The sequence below is a fragment of the Schistocerca nitens genome, chromosome 5, assembly GCF_023898315.1.
Source record: "Schistocerca nitens isolate TAMUIC-IGC-003100 chromosome 5, iqSchNite1.1, whole genome shotgun sequence".
Taxonomy (NCBI): domain Eukaryota; kingdom Metazoa; phylum Arthropoda; class Insecta; order Orthoptera; family Acrididae; genus Schistocerca; species Schistocerca nitens.
In genome coordinates this window covers 251,815,714-251,832,221 of record NC_064618.1, presented here as the reverse complement: position 1 = coordinate 251,832,221, position 16,508 = coordinate 251,815,714, and positions in this window count along the sequence as shown.

Here is a 16,508-nt window from a genome sequence, read left to right as displayed (position 1 = left end):
CATCGCAGTCTATACTGTCTGCCACTCAGCTAGGTCTTCACCTATAGTTCGTTCAAAATTACTTGATAGTTGACGACTGTCACTTGGCGCTACATGGTTGCTGCATCGGTTACTGGTAGGTTAAAGGAGAGACGCAAACACGGCTGGTCACCTGACAAGTGCTGAATGGCTGTTCGTGTACTGAGGAGCAGTGATGGTAGCTCCTGGCGTTAGAAATGGCGAGGAAACGAGATGCTCTGTCCAAACCCGATTTTAAACGACCATTGACTAAACTGCAGCAGAAAATACGTTTGGTAGCCCTGAATTCACATCGTGTCCTATCCTAACAACAGTCTCTTGATGTGCAATGTAACCGAGAAAAGGGCGATTAGCAACCTGCGGCAGAACTACTTGTTATCACCCTCTCTTTTCTCACAGCGATTGAAACTGACTTGTACGAGCAAACTCAAGACAGAAAACGAATTCGGTTTCAATGCAAAACGCGAACTGTAACTTGTCGCTTTTGCTACACGAGCTGACACGATACCGATCCATGAGCAGTCCTGTTTGGAACTCATTACAGTTATAGGCGACACAAGGAGATTCCGAAAGAAAGAAGAATGATAGGAAGAAACAAGAAAATAAAAAAGTCGAATACGATAATGAAAATGGTGCAACAAAAGGTTAAAAATATAAAAGGAATTAGATTGACGCCAATTAATTGAAAATAATAACCAGTGTTTTGGTGAAGATTTAAAAAAGAAGAAGAGTTGTTACCTGCCATCTCATATTACAGGGCAGATTGTGACGTTACTGCTGTGCTACCGAAACCATTCAGATTAGTTCGTTATATTTATTGCGTCTTGTGTGCCTCAGCGATACAGATAGCCGTACCGTAGGTGCAACCGCAACAGAGTGATATCTGTTGAGAGGCCAGACAAACGTGTGGTTCCTGAAGAGGGGTAGCAGCTTTTTCAGTAGTTGCAGGGGCTACAGTCTGGATGACTGACTGATCTGGCCTTGTAACATTAACAAAAACGCCCTTACTGTGCTGGTACTGCGAACGCCTGAAACCAAGGCGAAGCTACAGCTGTAATATTTCCCGAGGCCATGTAGCTTTACTGTATGGTTAAGTGATGATGACGTTCTCTTGGGTAAAATATTCCGGAGGTAAAACAGTCCCCCATTCGGATCTCCGGGCGGGGATTACTCAGGACGACGTCGTTATTAGGAGAAAGAAAACTGGCGTTCTACGGATCGGAGCGTGGAATGTCAGATCCCTTAATCGGATAGGTAGGTTAGAAAATTTAAAAAGAAAAATAGATAGGTTAAAGTTAAGTATGGTGGGAATTAGCGAAGTTCGGTGGCAGGAGGAACAAGACTTTTGGTCAGGTGAATACAGGGTGATAAATACCAAATCAAAATAGGGGTAATGCAGGAGTAGGTTTAGCAATGAATAAAAAAATATTAGCGCGGGTAAGCTACAACGAACGCATTGTTGTAGTCCACATAGAAATGAAGTCCACGCCTACCACAGTGGTCCAAGTTTCTATGCCAACTAGCTCCGCAGACGACGAAGAGATTGAAGATATGTATGCTGAGATAAAATAAATTATTCAGACAGTATGAGGGGACGAACATAATAGTTAAGTATGGTGGGAATTAGTGAAGTTCGGTGGCAGGAGGAACAAGACTTTTGGTCAGGTGAATACGGGGTGATAAATACAACATCAAAATAGGGGAAATGCAGGAGTAGGTTTAGCAATGAATAAAAAAATAGGAGCGCGGGTAAGCTACAACGAACGCATTGTTGTAGTCAACACAGAAATGAAGTCCACGCCTACCACAGTGGTACAAGTTTCTATGCCAACTAGCTCCGCAGACGACGAAGAGATTGAAGATATGTATGATGAGATAAAATAAATTATTCAGACAGTATGAGGGGACGAACATAATAGTCATGGGGGACTGGAATTCGATAGTAGGAAAAGGAAGAGAAGGAAAAATTGTAGGTGAATATGGAATGGGGGTCAGGAATGAAAGAGGAAGCAGAAAATCATGAAAGAAGGTTGTATACATGGAAGAGGCCTGAAGACACTGGAAGGTTTCAGATAGATGATATAACGGTAAGACAGAGATTTAGGAACCAGGTTTTAAATTGTAAGACATTCCCAGGGGCAGATGTGGACTCTGACCACAATGTATTGGTTATGAAGTGTAGATTAAAACTGAAGAAACTGCGGAAGTGCGGGATTTAAGGGGATGGGATCTGGATAAACTGAAAGAACCAGAGGCTGTAAAGAGTTTCAGAGAATTAAGGAACAATTGACAAGAACTGGGGAAAGAAGTACAGTAGAAGAAGAATAGGTGGCTTTGAGAGATGAAATAGTAAAGGCAGCAGAGGTTCAAGTAGGTGAAAGTCGAGGTCTAGTAGAAATCCTTGGGTTACACAACAGATATTGAACTTAATTGATGAATGGAGAAAATATAAAAATGCAGGAAATGAACTATGCAGAAAGGAATACTAACGGCTCAAAAATGTGAAACTTCCTGGCAGATTAAAACTGTGTGCCGGACCGAGACTCGAACTCGGCACCTTTGCCTTTCGCCGGCAAGTGCTCTAGTTCTGCAAGGTTCGCAGGAGAGCTTATGTAAAGTTTGGGAAGTAGGAGACGAGGTACTGGCAGAAGTAAAGCTGTGAGGACGGGGCGTGAGACGTGCTGGGGTAGCTCAGTGGTAGAGCACTTGCCCGCGAAAGGCAAAGGTCCCGAGTTCTAGTTTCGGTCCGGCACACAGTTTTAATCTGCCAGGAAGTTTCATATCAGCGCACACTCCGTTGCAGAGTGAAAATCTCATTCTGGTCTCAAAAATGTGATCGACAGGAAGTGCAAAATGGCTAAGCAAGGATGGCTAGAGGACAAAAGTAAGCATGTAGAGGCATATATCACTAGGGGTAAGATGGATACTGCCTACAGGAAAATTAAAGAGACCTTTGGAGAAGAGAGAACCACTTGTATTAATATCAAGACCTCAGATGGAAAACTAGTTCTAAGCAAAGAAGGGAAAGCAGAAAGGTTGGTGGACTATATAGATATTATGGAAATGGAAGAGGACGTAGATGAAGATGAAACGGGATATATGATATTGCGTGAAGAATTTGGCAGAGGACTGAGAGGCCTAAGTCGAAACAAAGCCCTGGGAGTAGACGACATCTCATTAGAACTACTGATAGCCTTGGGAGAGCCAGCCCTGACAAAACTCTACCATCAGGTGGGCAAGATGTATGAGACAGGCGAAATACCCTCAGACTTCAAGAAGAATATAAAAACTAATAAATGAAAAGCACTAGTTTGTTTTCGTTCTGCAGTATTAGTTTTATTGTTAAATGGTTTTCGGCTTACAAGGTCATCTTGAGACATTTACTGAGTATTGTCACCAAATAAGTTACAATGTTTGAAAACAACATTGGAAGAGAAATTACACGTCTGGATTGGAGCAGAAACATACAGTAAGTAACACCTTTGACAGTGTTGTAGTAATGTAATTAAAAAGTAAAAAATTGAACACTAAACAAATAAAAACGGAGTAGACAGGAAAAACTTTAGCACAAAATAGGAACAGCATGCCTACATAAGAGTAACAGTTTCTACCAATGAAGCCGGCCGTGGTGGCCGAGGGGTTCTAGACGCTTCAGTCCGGAACCCCGCGACTGCTACGGTCGCAGGTTCGAATCCTGCCTCGGGCATGTATGTGTGTGATGTCCTTAGGTTAGTTAGGTTTAAGTAGTTCTAAGTTCTAGGCGAATGACCTTAGATGTTAAGTCCCATAGTGCTCAGAGCCATTTGAACCATTTTTTTCTATCAATGAACAAAACTAATAAAATAAAATAAAATTACTATCTGACAAGGCTACTTCAGGAGGTATAAAATATGAAGAGTGGTACACAAACAAATTAAAAGACGAAACAATTAACTGTGTAACCACAGAACATACAAGGAACTTAAGCAACATCAATAAGATAAACAGAAATGTATAAATGCAGGAAAATGGAGGAGTGTGAGGGAACATACAGTAAACGCAATCTTGGAGAGTGTGGTGGTACTGCATTTTAAAAGGTATAAAGACTGAACAATACACAAATACAAAAGGAGCAAAAAGGAGAAACATTAACATTATACTCAAAACAGGACTATGTAACCTTTTGCATTAAATAAATGAACCAAGCAAAATAAAAACAATATTCTATGAGTCAACTAAAACAGGTATTGAACATGGGAAGTAGTACAAGCACCAGTTAAAAGAAAGCCTTAACAATTGAAACTACAGTCTTCCATATGGATTTTAGTTCGAAGCATCATGCACCTGTTGCTCGGCTGCCTGTAGCAACATCTTGTTCAAGTTCTCCTTACGTCTTAACACATACATATGCTAATTAAATTTCCTAAACTTACCCGTAAAATCCTCTCTGGCTTCATTATGGCTTTTAGAAATTACGCTCAACTTCAACTTCTGACGGAAAGCTATGCACTGTTCCACTGTTCTGCTTCCTGTTCCGCTGTTCTAGTGCTTGCCGAAGTTGTTCAAAAGTCTCTGCCTTGTGCAGTGCCTGTGTGCAGTGTAGAAATGACTTCATCTTTCCTGGCAGTTATAGTCTCTCTTAACAACTTTTTGTCTGACCAAATCCGAAGGCAGCCAATGATAAGAGATCCTGTATAAATGCTAACATATCCTCAGCCGATCTACCGGAAAATGGAGGACTCAGGTCACAACTGTTGGCTCTACTTCTAGTTGCCGCGACTTGAATAGTTCTGTCTTACTATTTTTCCCTGCTATCTTATTATTTACAAACATATTCCCTGCTCTCATATGAGATACCTGATTAACCACTGACTGCATAACTTCGTCAGTGGGGCCACCTTGTGTCTCTAATTTTGCCACTGCAGTACCCTTCCTCACTTTTACGAAGCTAGTACTAACAGTTCAACAATAATATGGATAGAACATTTCATAGCTTCTCATACCACCATATGCACTTCATCTGTCTAATCATGATCCATTTGTACATCCTATATTGCCTTTCTATGTATCCAAAATCATTAATGTAAACAAAGGACTGCCGCAGACTCAGTAGAAGAGGCATCACACGGGTTCTAGCCATTCATCCCTACAATTATCCTTAAACTGGTGGTGGTGGTGGTGACAACGCGCCTTGAGATGCAGTAGAATACTGATGACCTGAAGACTTACTTACTTTTAAGGGCTTCAGCAGTTGCCCTGTACTCCCATTCGTCAGCGTACTTGATCATGGCAGTCTTCCTCTTTCAGATTTCTCTTCCTCATCATTCCAATTACTCCTGCTCTCCATGTTAATCTCGTCTGTCCATACCTCCTCCTCCCTGGCGGCGACCATTCAGGGATTGCTATTGGGCTTCGTCCTTGCTCTATTTGTCATTCCTGGACGTACCATTCATGTGGTCTATTCTCAATTCTTTGCACGACTGGTCGCTCCATACCCATCTCCCAAATCTATTCGTTTCTTTTCCACTCTGTCCTGAATGTCCAGGCTGCCATCCATCTCTACTGCCTGTACTCTGCTTCTCTGTCACTCCCCCCAAGTCCATCCTTCTGCACAGTACGTTAGTATACTTTCCACTACCGTCTGCAGATCCTCTTCTTTGTTTCTTTTGCTATTGCCTACCTCTCCAGAACTCCATTTAGAGTTTTAATTACTCCTCTTGCCTGCTGGATCCTGCTTTTCACGTTTGCTTCACAGTTTCCCGAGGAATGGATAGTCGATCCTCAGTACCTAAATTGCTTCACAACTTTAATACTTCCTAGTGGCAGTTCTATATTTCCTTTACATCTCCCGCCACTACTAGACATTTTCTTTCGCTATTTATTCTAAGCCCGCCTCGCTCAAATGCTTCCGTTAACTTCCTCATCATAAATTTCACATCCTTCCTTCTTTCAGTACCTGGCGATTGACGAATAATAATGAATAGATAGTACCAAGTGTCAATGTAAACCAGCCATTACTGTGCGGTTGGCCCCGGCGGAGGTTCGAGTCCTCCCTCGGGTGTATGTGTTTGTCCTTAGGATAATTTAGGTTAAGTAGTGTGTAAGCTTAGGGACTGATGACCTTAGCAGTTAAGTCCCATAAGATTTCACACACATATTGAACAAACCAGCCATTGAGGAGCTCTAAGCCACAGAGTTTGTCGTCTCTTTAAACGAGTAAATTTATAAGAAAGCTCTGTAAATGAAGCCCATGTGAAAACATTTCATTTTGTGCACCGCCGCCGTCAGTGTCAGCCAGTTTGCCGTGGCATACGGAGCTCCATCGCAGTCTTTAACACTGGTAGCATGCCGCGACAGCGTGGACGTGAACCGTATGTGCAGTTGACGGACTTTGAGCGAGGGCGTATAGTGGGCATGCGTGAGGCCGGGTGGACGTACCGCCGAATTGCTCAACACGTGGGGCGTGAGGTCTCCGCAGTACATCGATGTTGTCGCCAGTGGTCGGCGGAAGGTGCACGTGCCCGTCGACCTGGGACCGGACCGCAGCGACGCACGGATGCACGCCAAGACCGTAGGATGCTACGCAGTGACGTAGGGGACCGCACCGCCACTTCCCAGCAAATTAGGGACACTGTTGCTCCTGGGGTATCGGCGAGGACCATTCGCAACCGTCTCCATGAAGCTGGGCTACGGTCCCGCACACCGTTAGGCCGTCTTCCGCTCACGCCCCAACATCGTGCAGCCCGCCTCCAGTGGTGTCGCGACAGGCGTGAATGGAGGGACGAATGGAGACGTGTCGTCTTCAGCGATGAGAGTCGCTTCTGCCTTGGTGCCAATGATGGTCGTATGCGTGTTTGGCGCCGTGCAGGTGAGCGCCACAATCAGGACTGCATACGACCGAGGCACACAGGGCCAACACCCGGCATCATGGTGTGGGGAGCGATCTCCTACACTGGCCGTACACCACTGGTGATCGTCGAGGGGACACTGAATAGTGCACGGTACATCCAAACGGTCATCGAACCCATCGTTCTACCATTCCTAGACCGGCAAGGGAACTTGCTGTTCAAACAGGACAATGCACGTCCGCATGTATCCCGTGCCACCCAACGTGCTCTAGAAGGTGTAAGTCAACTACCCTGGCCAGCAAGATCTCCGGATCTGTCCCCCATTGAGCATGTTTGGGACTGGATGAAGCGTCGTCTCACGCGGTCTGCACTTCCAGCACGAACGCTGGTCCAACTGAGGCGCCAGGTGGAAATGGCATGGCAAGCCGTTCCACAGGACTACATCCAGCATCTCTACGATCGTCTCCATGGGAGAATAGCAGCCTGCATTGCTGCGAAAGGTGGATACACACTGTACTAGTGCCGACATTGTGCATGCTCTGTTGCCTGTGTCTATGTGCCTGTCGTTCTGTCAGTGTGATCATGTGATGTATCTGACCCCAGGAATGTGTCAATAAAGTTTCCCCTTCCTGGGACAATGAATTCACGGTGTTCTTATTTCAATTTCCAGGAGTGTATTTTAAACGAGGTCAGTGACATACTGCAGCCCTGTCTAGGTCCTATCAATGTTTGGAATGCCTCAATCAAATTCTTCCCGATTTTAACTGCTGCGTACGAATGCTAGTATATTCTTCGAATTAGGGATATCTGCTGCGCTTCTACACCTATATACTCCATCGCTTTCGACAGCCTTGTGATGGTTACGGAGTCACATGCTTTCTCTAAATCCTTACACTTCGAATACACATTCTCCTTTAATTGCCTAAAGCTGAAAAAGTGATCCATGCAGAATCGCCCAACTGTAAAACTTGCCCGTTCCTAGCGCATCTTTCCCTCAATCTCATTCTCCAACTCCTTTTGCAGGAAATCCCTAAAAAGTGTGCTGATAGAAGCCATAATACTAATGCCCCTATAATTATTTGGGTGCTTCTTTATTTCTTTCTCGTACAGAGCAGAGATGTATGATACACACTACTCTCTTGGTATTTCCTGTATCTCCACAATCTGACTCTAGGCGCTGTTTACACGGCACATATTACTCGCAGAAGCTTCCTCTAGCTTTACCCCCATGGTGCTTCTTTCCAGTTAGATATGTATACCAGGTTTGGGCGAAACCGATCAATTAGTTTAGGAAGAGATTTTGAATAGATATAGATACACACACAAAACATACATACATCAATTTTTATAAGGTAAAGGGATATATACTCATAATATAATTGTTTGCTATTACAGATCAATTAGAAAACACGTTTACTATATGTACAGGTGACAGCCAACAGTTGTTTGGTATCTGATCATGTTCCATAGTCCTGCCAGATCCAGTAAAGTTATTGGTGTCCTGTTGCTTGTATTTACGTTAGGTGTGTTTCGTGCACCGACTTGATGGATTTTAAGTAGGGACTGGAGAGCAGGATATTGTGTATTCGTTGCTTTTAGAGCTCTCGATTATTTTACAGTTAGTAAAAAATACAGTTGTTCAGAGTGTATTTGAGTGTCTTTTGGAATTGGAGAGGGATCCCTTTTAGCTCAAATAACAATAATGAAAGAGAATTGTGATATTTTGTTAATGACATAAAGGTATGGTTCTTCCTTTAGTTACCTTAATGACCGTGTACGTATGTTTTTTCAGTTTCCTCTTCATATCTTATTTTATGCTGATATATGACAGTGGTGTAATATTAATATTATGTGACTTGTCGCTTCTCAACCACTTTCTTGACATTACTTGTTGCCATTATTTGATAAAATTTATAGCTTTAACATCCGCTATTAGTCTGCCAACAGTATCTTTCACAATGTAGGCACGTAAATTATATTTTAGACCTTTGCTGAAAAGTTTCATTTCTTTTTCAGTGAATTTTCTAGTATTGACTACGGGTACAAAAAATTGGCTAAGTGTGAGTAGCACTCGCGCACTGAGGGTTTCGTACAAACTTAATTATGTACGTGGACAGTTGAGCGTCTCCGGAACCTAGAGCCTCGACCATTTTTGCGTCTTACTAATACTGGCAAGATATCGCGGCCACGGCTTCCAAGATTTTTGAGAATATTTTAATTTCAATAATATAAAAGTCACAAAGTTATCCAGGAGGCAGGCAATCATTGTATAATAATCAATATTTCTCTATTCAGGCTGATAGGATCGCAATAGTAAAAGTCAAACATTAGGTAAACAATTACGTTATTGCTCATACGGCCCGCATCTCGTGGTCGTGCGGTAGCGTTCTCGCTTCCCACGCCCGGGTTCCCGGGTTCGATTCCCGGCGGGGTCAGGGATTTTCTCTGCCTCGTGATGGCTGGGTGTTGTGTGATGTCTTAGGTTAGTTAGGTTTAAGTAGTTCTAAGTTCTAGGGAACTGATGACCATAGATGTTAAGTCCCATAGTGCTGAGAGCCATTTGAACCATTGCTCATACGATTCGTTCCGGAAACTATCTCTTTGAGCCGACAAAAAGAGTGACAGTTACATCTTTCACATCTAACAACATCTCCGGTGCAATAGATCGCTTTCGTTTTTATCTTACATATACCTCTTTGGAAACATCTAGCCAGTGCCATTAGAGCTCCCATTTGTTGAGTCTGGTCTGTACGCTGAATAATCGCATCATGTAGCGTGTTTTTCGTGCTCTGAATTAATCAAGTGTAGTCGTTACTTTATATGCCAGAAGAAATTGATCACCTATGACGCGGCTACTGCGTTTCTTCGTTTACAATAGGGAAAACGGGATTCAAATAACTGTCCAGCAGGCACCTAGCTTTAGGTCTTCTGTGGTTTAAACCAAATCACTCCAGGAAAATTCCACTATGATTCTTCTAAAAATCCGCCGAAATCTGCAATGACTTCGTGTATTGGACGCCGACCTGTACTCTCCCTTTTAGATGCGACGGAGGAAAGTCACGAATCGTCTTCACTGTTGTCCGAACCAGGGGCTCTGCCACAGTGTTGACTAGCGAAAACAAGTTTCCTTTACCTCAAGCCGATAGAAACGCAGATTACTATGATAGATCCATTCATAGTAATCTGCGTTTATATCAGCTTGACGTCCATTCATACGTGGTTGAGATACAGTACTGAGTGTCTGGAAACTGTATCGTTCTCTTAAACAGTATAAAGTTTCTAGCAGTGCAAAAAATTAGGCAAATTCACCTAGCCCTCACACGCAGACATTAGGAACTGTGAAATAAATATTTCGTTAGTGTCTAAGCATGAAGGATGCAGTACAATCGCAACGACCTGCTATCTCGGGAGACAGCGATCAGAAACCTCAGCTTCCGTGATAGCACTGGAGGATAACAAATGGTAAAAACATCTCTTATAGCCCTATGCTGTCGTCAAATAATTGTCAAACTGCATCACAGATTTCACGAAGCGTTTTGTTTAATAATAAAAAGTTATAGGGGAACGGACTTCCACCGAAACCGTCTCAGGAAAGGCTCGGCGACCGGTTTTTGGGCAGTGCGTCTGCAGTATTGAGGTCAGTTAATACGTACGTTTTGATCAGCGTCTGTGAATACCCGAGGCCGACACGTGCCGTGACCCGGACCGATTTTGTTTCGACTCAAAAGTGACATCGAAATGCGAGTGACTAAAACAAAACTCTGCTCCACATATAGCAGGCCCATTGACGTCAAAGCTACTTCCTTTTACTCGCTAAGCAAATCTGGTTTACCAGCAGTGCACAGATCCTATGAAATTAATCGCAAAGTCATCAGCAGCAAATCAGTAGACAAAAAAAAAAAACAACCAGGGTTCACTACCATTAGCGCCAAACTCAAACATATTTATTTGAAAACATCGATTTCCAAAACTAATCACATCTACATTCATATGAAAAGTATTATGCCAAGCCAAACACAGAGCTTGATCACTTACATTGCGCTATGTAAATACAACATAACAGATTCTGCCATTACGTAAATTAATTTTTATACGATCTTGTTTTCGACGTTATACACGATTTGACACTAATACACTGAATTTGTCTATTTTGTACGTCATTTGTAGCTATGCAACACCTCAATATGTACTGAATAAGTACTGTATTTCAATTTCCATCGTATAGAAAAAGTGAAACATTACTGAAATACCAATAAGGTAAGTTTTAGCGCCAAGAATACGCCAGCGATTGTGAACGAAATAATACGCACGCTCATTTCAGCAGAAAGAATTCAGAAGAATGTTTTACGGCAATATGCTCGACGAAGTTTATGTAACGAGCTGCTGCATTTACGCTGCAGCAATCTTGACGACACAAATTATTTCTTCGGATCGAAGCCTTGCATACTGAAGACTTTACACTACTGCTATTAATATATTAGTTCGCCGTTCAGCTTTGTATACATTTTTTTGCTAATTTCCATGAACTATGCCAGTTGCCCTTTTTTTACAGATGTGCTTATTTATATTGCCAGCTTTTACATATTTGTATTGCTATTTACATATGTAGATAATAATATGACGCAACACAGATCTCTTTACGTGATGTATTTCCCATGCTTATACAAATTCTATTGGTACCTTGTTTTCACGTTTCCTTGATTATTCAGCATTTTATTAAGTGGCGACGTGCCCGGTAGGGAGAATCTTGCAGGTCGGTTCTTTTACCATAAGTTTAGGCCTTGCATATTTTTCTGTTTTCATATGGATGTACACGAAAACAACAACTGGAAGACACAACATTTACTTTGACATGTGTCCAGCGGATTACTTCCCTTGGGTGGTCTGACCGCTGCAAACTGTAACACAAACGTTTTTTTCATAATAAGAATTTGTGTCTTATGGTATATAGATTCTATGTATCTTACGTTCATTTATTTCTGATGCTATTTTGTCTTTACTGATACCAGGTAATGTGTTGTTTTTATGATACTATGCTGAAATGTATGTCATTGCCTGATGAATTATTATTACATTTCTTGTTAGACTGTCACTCTTTGCACTTCATATGTCGCCATGTTTCATCTATGCTCAGTCTGATACTCTAATTTGCTACATCCCTTGTACTTGCTGATGTCACTGGTTTACTTGATTTCACCTACGTAGATTTAAGAAATCAGTGTACCCTGTAACTCATGTCCATTACATGTTCTCATCCATTTTGTATATTTTGCAGAACCAGTGTACCAAAGTCTCACTGTACTCAAACGAGACATTATGCTCATAAATAGAAACACATGAAAGTGCAGGAAATACAGTACACAGAAAGCATGACATAAGCAACTTATATGGAAACCTAAACACCATTGCAACACCGGTAACACTTCGCACACTGATTTCCTGGCCAGCCTTTATGAACATTTTCCTATTGGTGTATTAGGTAAATTAGATTGTCTATACATATTTACAATTAATGATACTTTCTGTACATTTTGTGTTACGTATAAGAGTATAGTTAGATTATTTACTGAGGGTTCATGCCATGTGCTGCACCAAATTTTATGGACTAATGATGGAATATTGAATTTTAATGAGTGATCATGCCATGAGCTGCCCTTCAATGATGAGGATTATATTGATACAGTGATGATTTTTCTTAATGGTATTCTATGATGACATCATATCCGACTATTCCTTCTAGGTGTGCTGTAACTGCAATCCAGTTATACTATTTTGTGTGGTCTGTGGCATGGATACCCTAGGTTCGTGTTTAGAGTACAGGAGTGAATCCAGTAACGACATGCAAATTGAAAATATAAACGATATTTCATTACGGAAGTCATCATCTACCCTAAATCCTGTACGTTCAGTGCTGGCCACAGAATATGCAACACCATATAAGATGTGTCAAAGTGGCATGAAATGTACAGTATGCTTAGAAACAAAAATGGTAAACAGTTAAGCGCAGCTACACTGAACGTTAAATAATATCGCCGCCAGTATTCTGCATACAAGGATACGCAGCAGATTTCGTTTTCAGAAATCATGAACTTTAGAACCTGCGGTTTATCGTTTTGCGACATCGCTGCTTGCAACTCTCACGCGAACACGATTAACGGCCGATCGATGACTCCGTTTAGAATTGTATAGCCTCTGCAGCAAGACAAATGACGTCACGGAAAAAGTGACAACATCTGGAGCGTCAATGTCAATTAGAACCGCGACCGTTGTTTTAGCATCCCTTGCCGCGGCAACAGAGAGCGTCGTACCGACTGGGGTGCTACCGCCAATAATAATGTACACTGCAGTGGCACGACGTTGTCTTTCCAGGTGAGGCGACGCATGTGCACAGAATCAGTTTGTGGATGCTCCGAGGAACATGAACTATCATCGTCATACAGATCTGCTCCTACTATGATGGTGTGGTGCCCCATTAGATACACAACACGAGCATTTATGGTTGACAGCAGATAACGTGGACATTAGACACTACTTTTCGGACGTGTAAACGCCGGCGACTGTATCCCGTCGTCGGGTGGAAATTCGTAACCTTTCAACAAGACAAAGTATTTCTCGTGCTTTCTTGTCCTTCCTCTTTACAGAAGGCTGACACGTTCTGTGGATCTCTCGCACAATGAAACGATGTGTTCATAGGCTGCGAAGAGGCAAACAAGCCACTGCTCCTCAGCTACTACCATTTGTGAATCCTGACATAGAGTTAAAGCAGCATGGGATGATGTATCCGTATCTGTCATCCAACTCGATGCTCAGCCATTTAGAGCCATTTTTTGTTGCCAAACGTCGCAGCTCTGCAGACTTAATCTCATACCTAGTATTCTCCCAAACCACCTGGAAATTCAGTCACATTCTTTTCTACAATGCCGCACACACGCGTTTAGTAGAACTGCATCATTTGCTAGCTTTCCCGAACTTGCAATTCTGATGGCTAGCAGTGTATTACGAGGTACATCACTACATCGTTAAAAATAAGAGGATAAAATTCATAATCAGACATTTTTGATAGAAAAAACAGTGGTTTTATACTATAGTTCATGTAACATGAATATTGTGATTTGTTACTATTTTGCCAGGATAACGGTTATGAATTGGAATACAATAGCTTCTGAGTTTACAAGAGATGAATACTGTGATTTGTTATTACACTCTAAGAGAAAAAGGAAGGAGCACCACGAACGAATTATCTGAATTGGACGGAATTCGGTAAATGTGATATTCCTGTGCATACAAACAAATGATTACAACTTCAAAAAAATTGGATGATTTATTCAATAAAAGAGCTTCACAAATTGAGCAAGTCAGAAACGCTTTAGTCCACCTCTGGCCATTATAGAAGCAGTTATTCGGCTTAGAATCGATACATAGAGTGGTTACATGTCCTCTTGATGGATATAGTGTCAAATTCTGCCAAACTGGCGGGTTACGACGTAAAAATCCCGAGATGGTTGGAGGACCCTGTCCATAATGCTGCAAATTTTCTCAATTGGGGACAGATCCGGTGACCTTGCTCAGTACGAAGGAAATCTGTCGAAACTCTCGCCGTGTACAGCCAGGCATCATGTAAGAGTGATGCGGATGACAACCGAAGGGGTCCTGATATGAAATGAAACAAGAGGCAGATTGATCTCCCACCACTATTCCGAGCTTCTACAGAAAGGTCATTGTTAGTCATCGACGTGGGATTCATTGCTGAATACAGTTCTGCTCCACTCAATGACATTCCAGTCCGATGTGAACAAAAGCCTTTGCTAACCTCTGGAAGATCAAATGCTTGCTCTTAAGCCCGCCGGCATAAGAATAGCGCCTCTTGTTTCCTTTTCAGTTAAATGAGTTTGTCGGAGTTATCAGCTTCGAATATTACCTGTCATCATACGAAAAGAATACTGATGATTAATGTACCGTTAACTAAGCCATTAGAAATGAAACACAAGTTCATCAGTAACAGCTCGTGTCACTACGTGTATTATCGATTCTCATTGTTACATATGGAACTCATCTCAGGGACAAAAGCACAAAATATGAACACTGTTCGGGAGGATGAATGCTGTATTCTGTCTTTTCTTGAACTGCTTCAGGCAAATACCGGGATGTCTCCTACCGTAAAAGCACAATCAACAACTTTTCGCTTTCCTGGCAAACTAGCTCTGTAAGTATGTGCATGCTTCCATATGTGAGTTATCGTGTTCCTGGTCTTAAACTGTGATACCATAACGCGTCCAGCATAGCTGAAAAAGTAATCCACAGACGTATAAAACTACTGTTACTGCAGAATGGGCGAAGAAAGGAAGATAAGGGAGACAATGACAAGAAGAAGGAATAGGATTATAGAAGATGTATTAAGGTATAACTTCCATGGTACTGGAGGGAGAGAGCTAAAAAAAAGAGTGCTCGGAATTGTAGACAACGCTAGTCAGAGGAAAGTCAGTGTCGGAATGAATCTAAAAAGCATGAAAAGTCAAATACCGAGCTAATGCTAGAGCTATGGCAGTGTCGAAACGGAAAGGAGACAACGGAGCAAAGCGATTACGTAGCTGGCCCATCGCGTATGCAGTGGCCAGCGAGAGTCTAAATTTATAATTTATCTATTCTGTAACTATTACACTGCACTGTGTACCATTGTATTGACGAGATCCGTAATTAAATTACAGATTAATACGAAACATTGTTCTGACTTTATCCAGACATTTTCACGATAATCTACCGCTCGGATCCGAACTGCGAGCACAGAAATTTCATGTTTTTCATTGATAAAGCATGCTTCTTTCCTTTGACTTCAATCCAGTGTATTATAAATGTAGTTGACAAGGCTGTCACTGAATATATTTTATGGCGTAGAGTGAACCTCATGCGAATATAGCTCATATGCATATAGTTTTTATATCATCTCTCTCTCTCTCTCTCTCTCTCTCTCTCTCTCTCTCTCTCTCTCTCGCTCTGGTTGTTACATTATTCCGGTAGCAGAAAACTGATAATCTGTGTGTGGTCCACTTTCTCTCACATGTGATCTAGGTCTACAGCTACATAATCTACACAAGCAAGCCACTATACGGTGCATGCTGGAGGCTACTTTTTACCACTGGTAGTCCATTTCCTGAATAAAAACTTCAGTCTGCAGCGGATTGTGCGCTGAAATGAAATTTCCAGGCAGATTAAAACTGTGTGCTGGACCGATACTCGAAGTGGGAACCTTTGCAAAGGCAGAGACAAAGGTCCCGTGTTCGAGTCTCGGTCCGGCACACAGTTTTAATCTGACAGGAAATTTCATCCGTTTCCTATTCCACTCGCAAATGGACCGAGGGAAAAATGACTGTCTGTATACCTCCGTATGAGACCTCATTTCTCTTGTCTTCGCGGTCCTTGCACGAAATGTAAGTTGGCGGCGGTAGAATAGTTTTGCATTCAGCCGCAAATGCCTGTTCTCCAAATTTTCTCACAAGTGTTCTGCTGAAAGAACTTTGTCTTCCTTCCAGGGATTCGTATTTGTGTTCTCCTAGCAAAGCCGCAGTAGTCGCGCGTTGATCCAACCTACCGTTAACAAATGTAGCAGGATGCGTCTGAATTTCTTCGATGGCTTCCTTTCATCCGACCTGTTGGGGTCCAAAAATC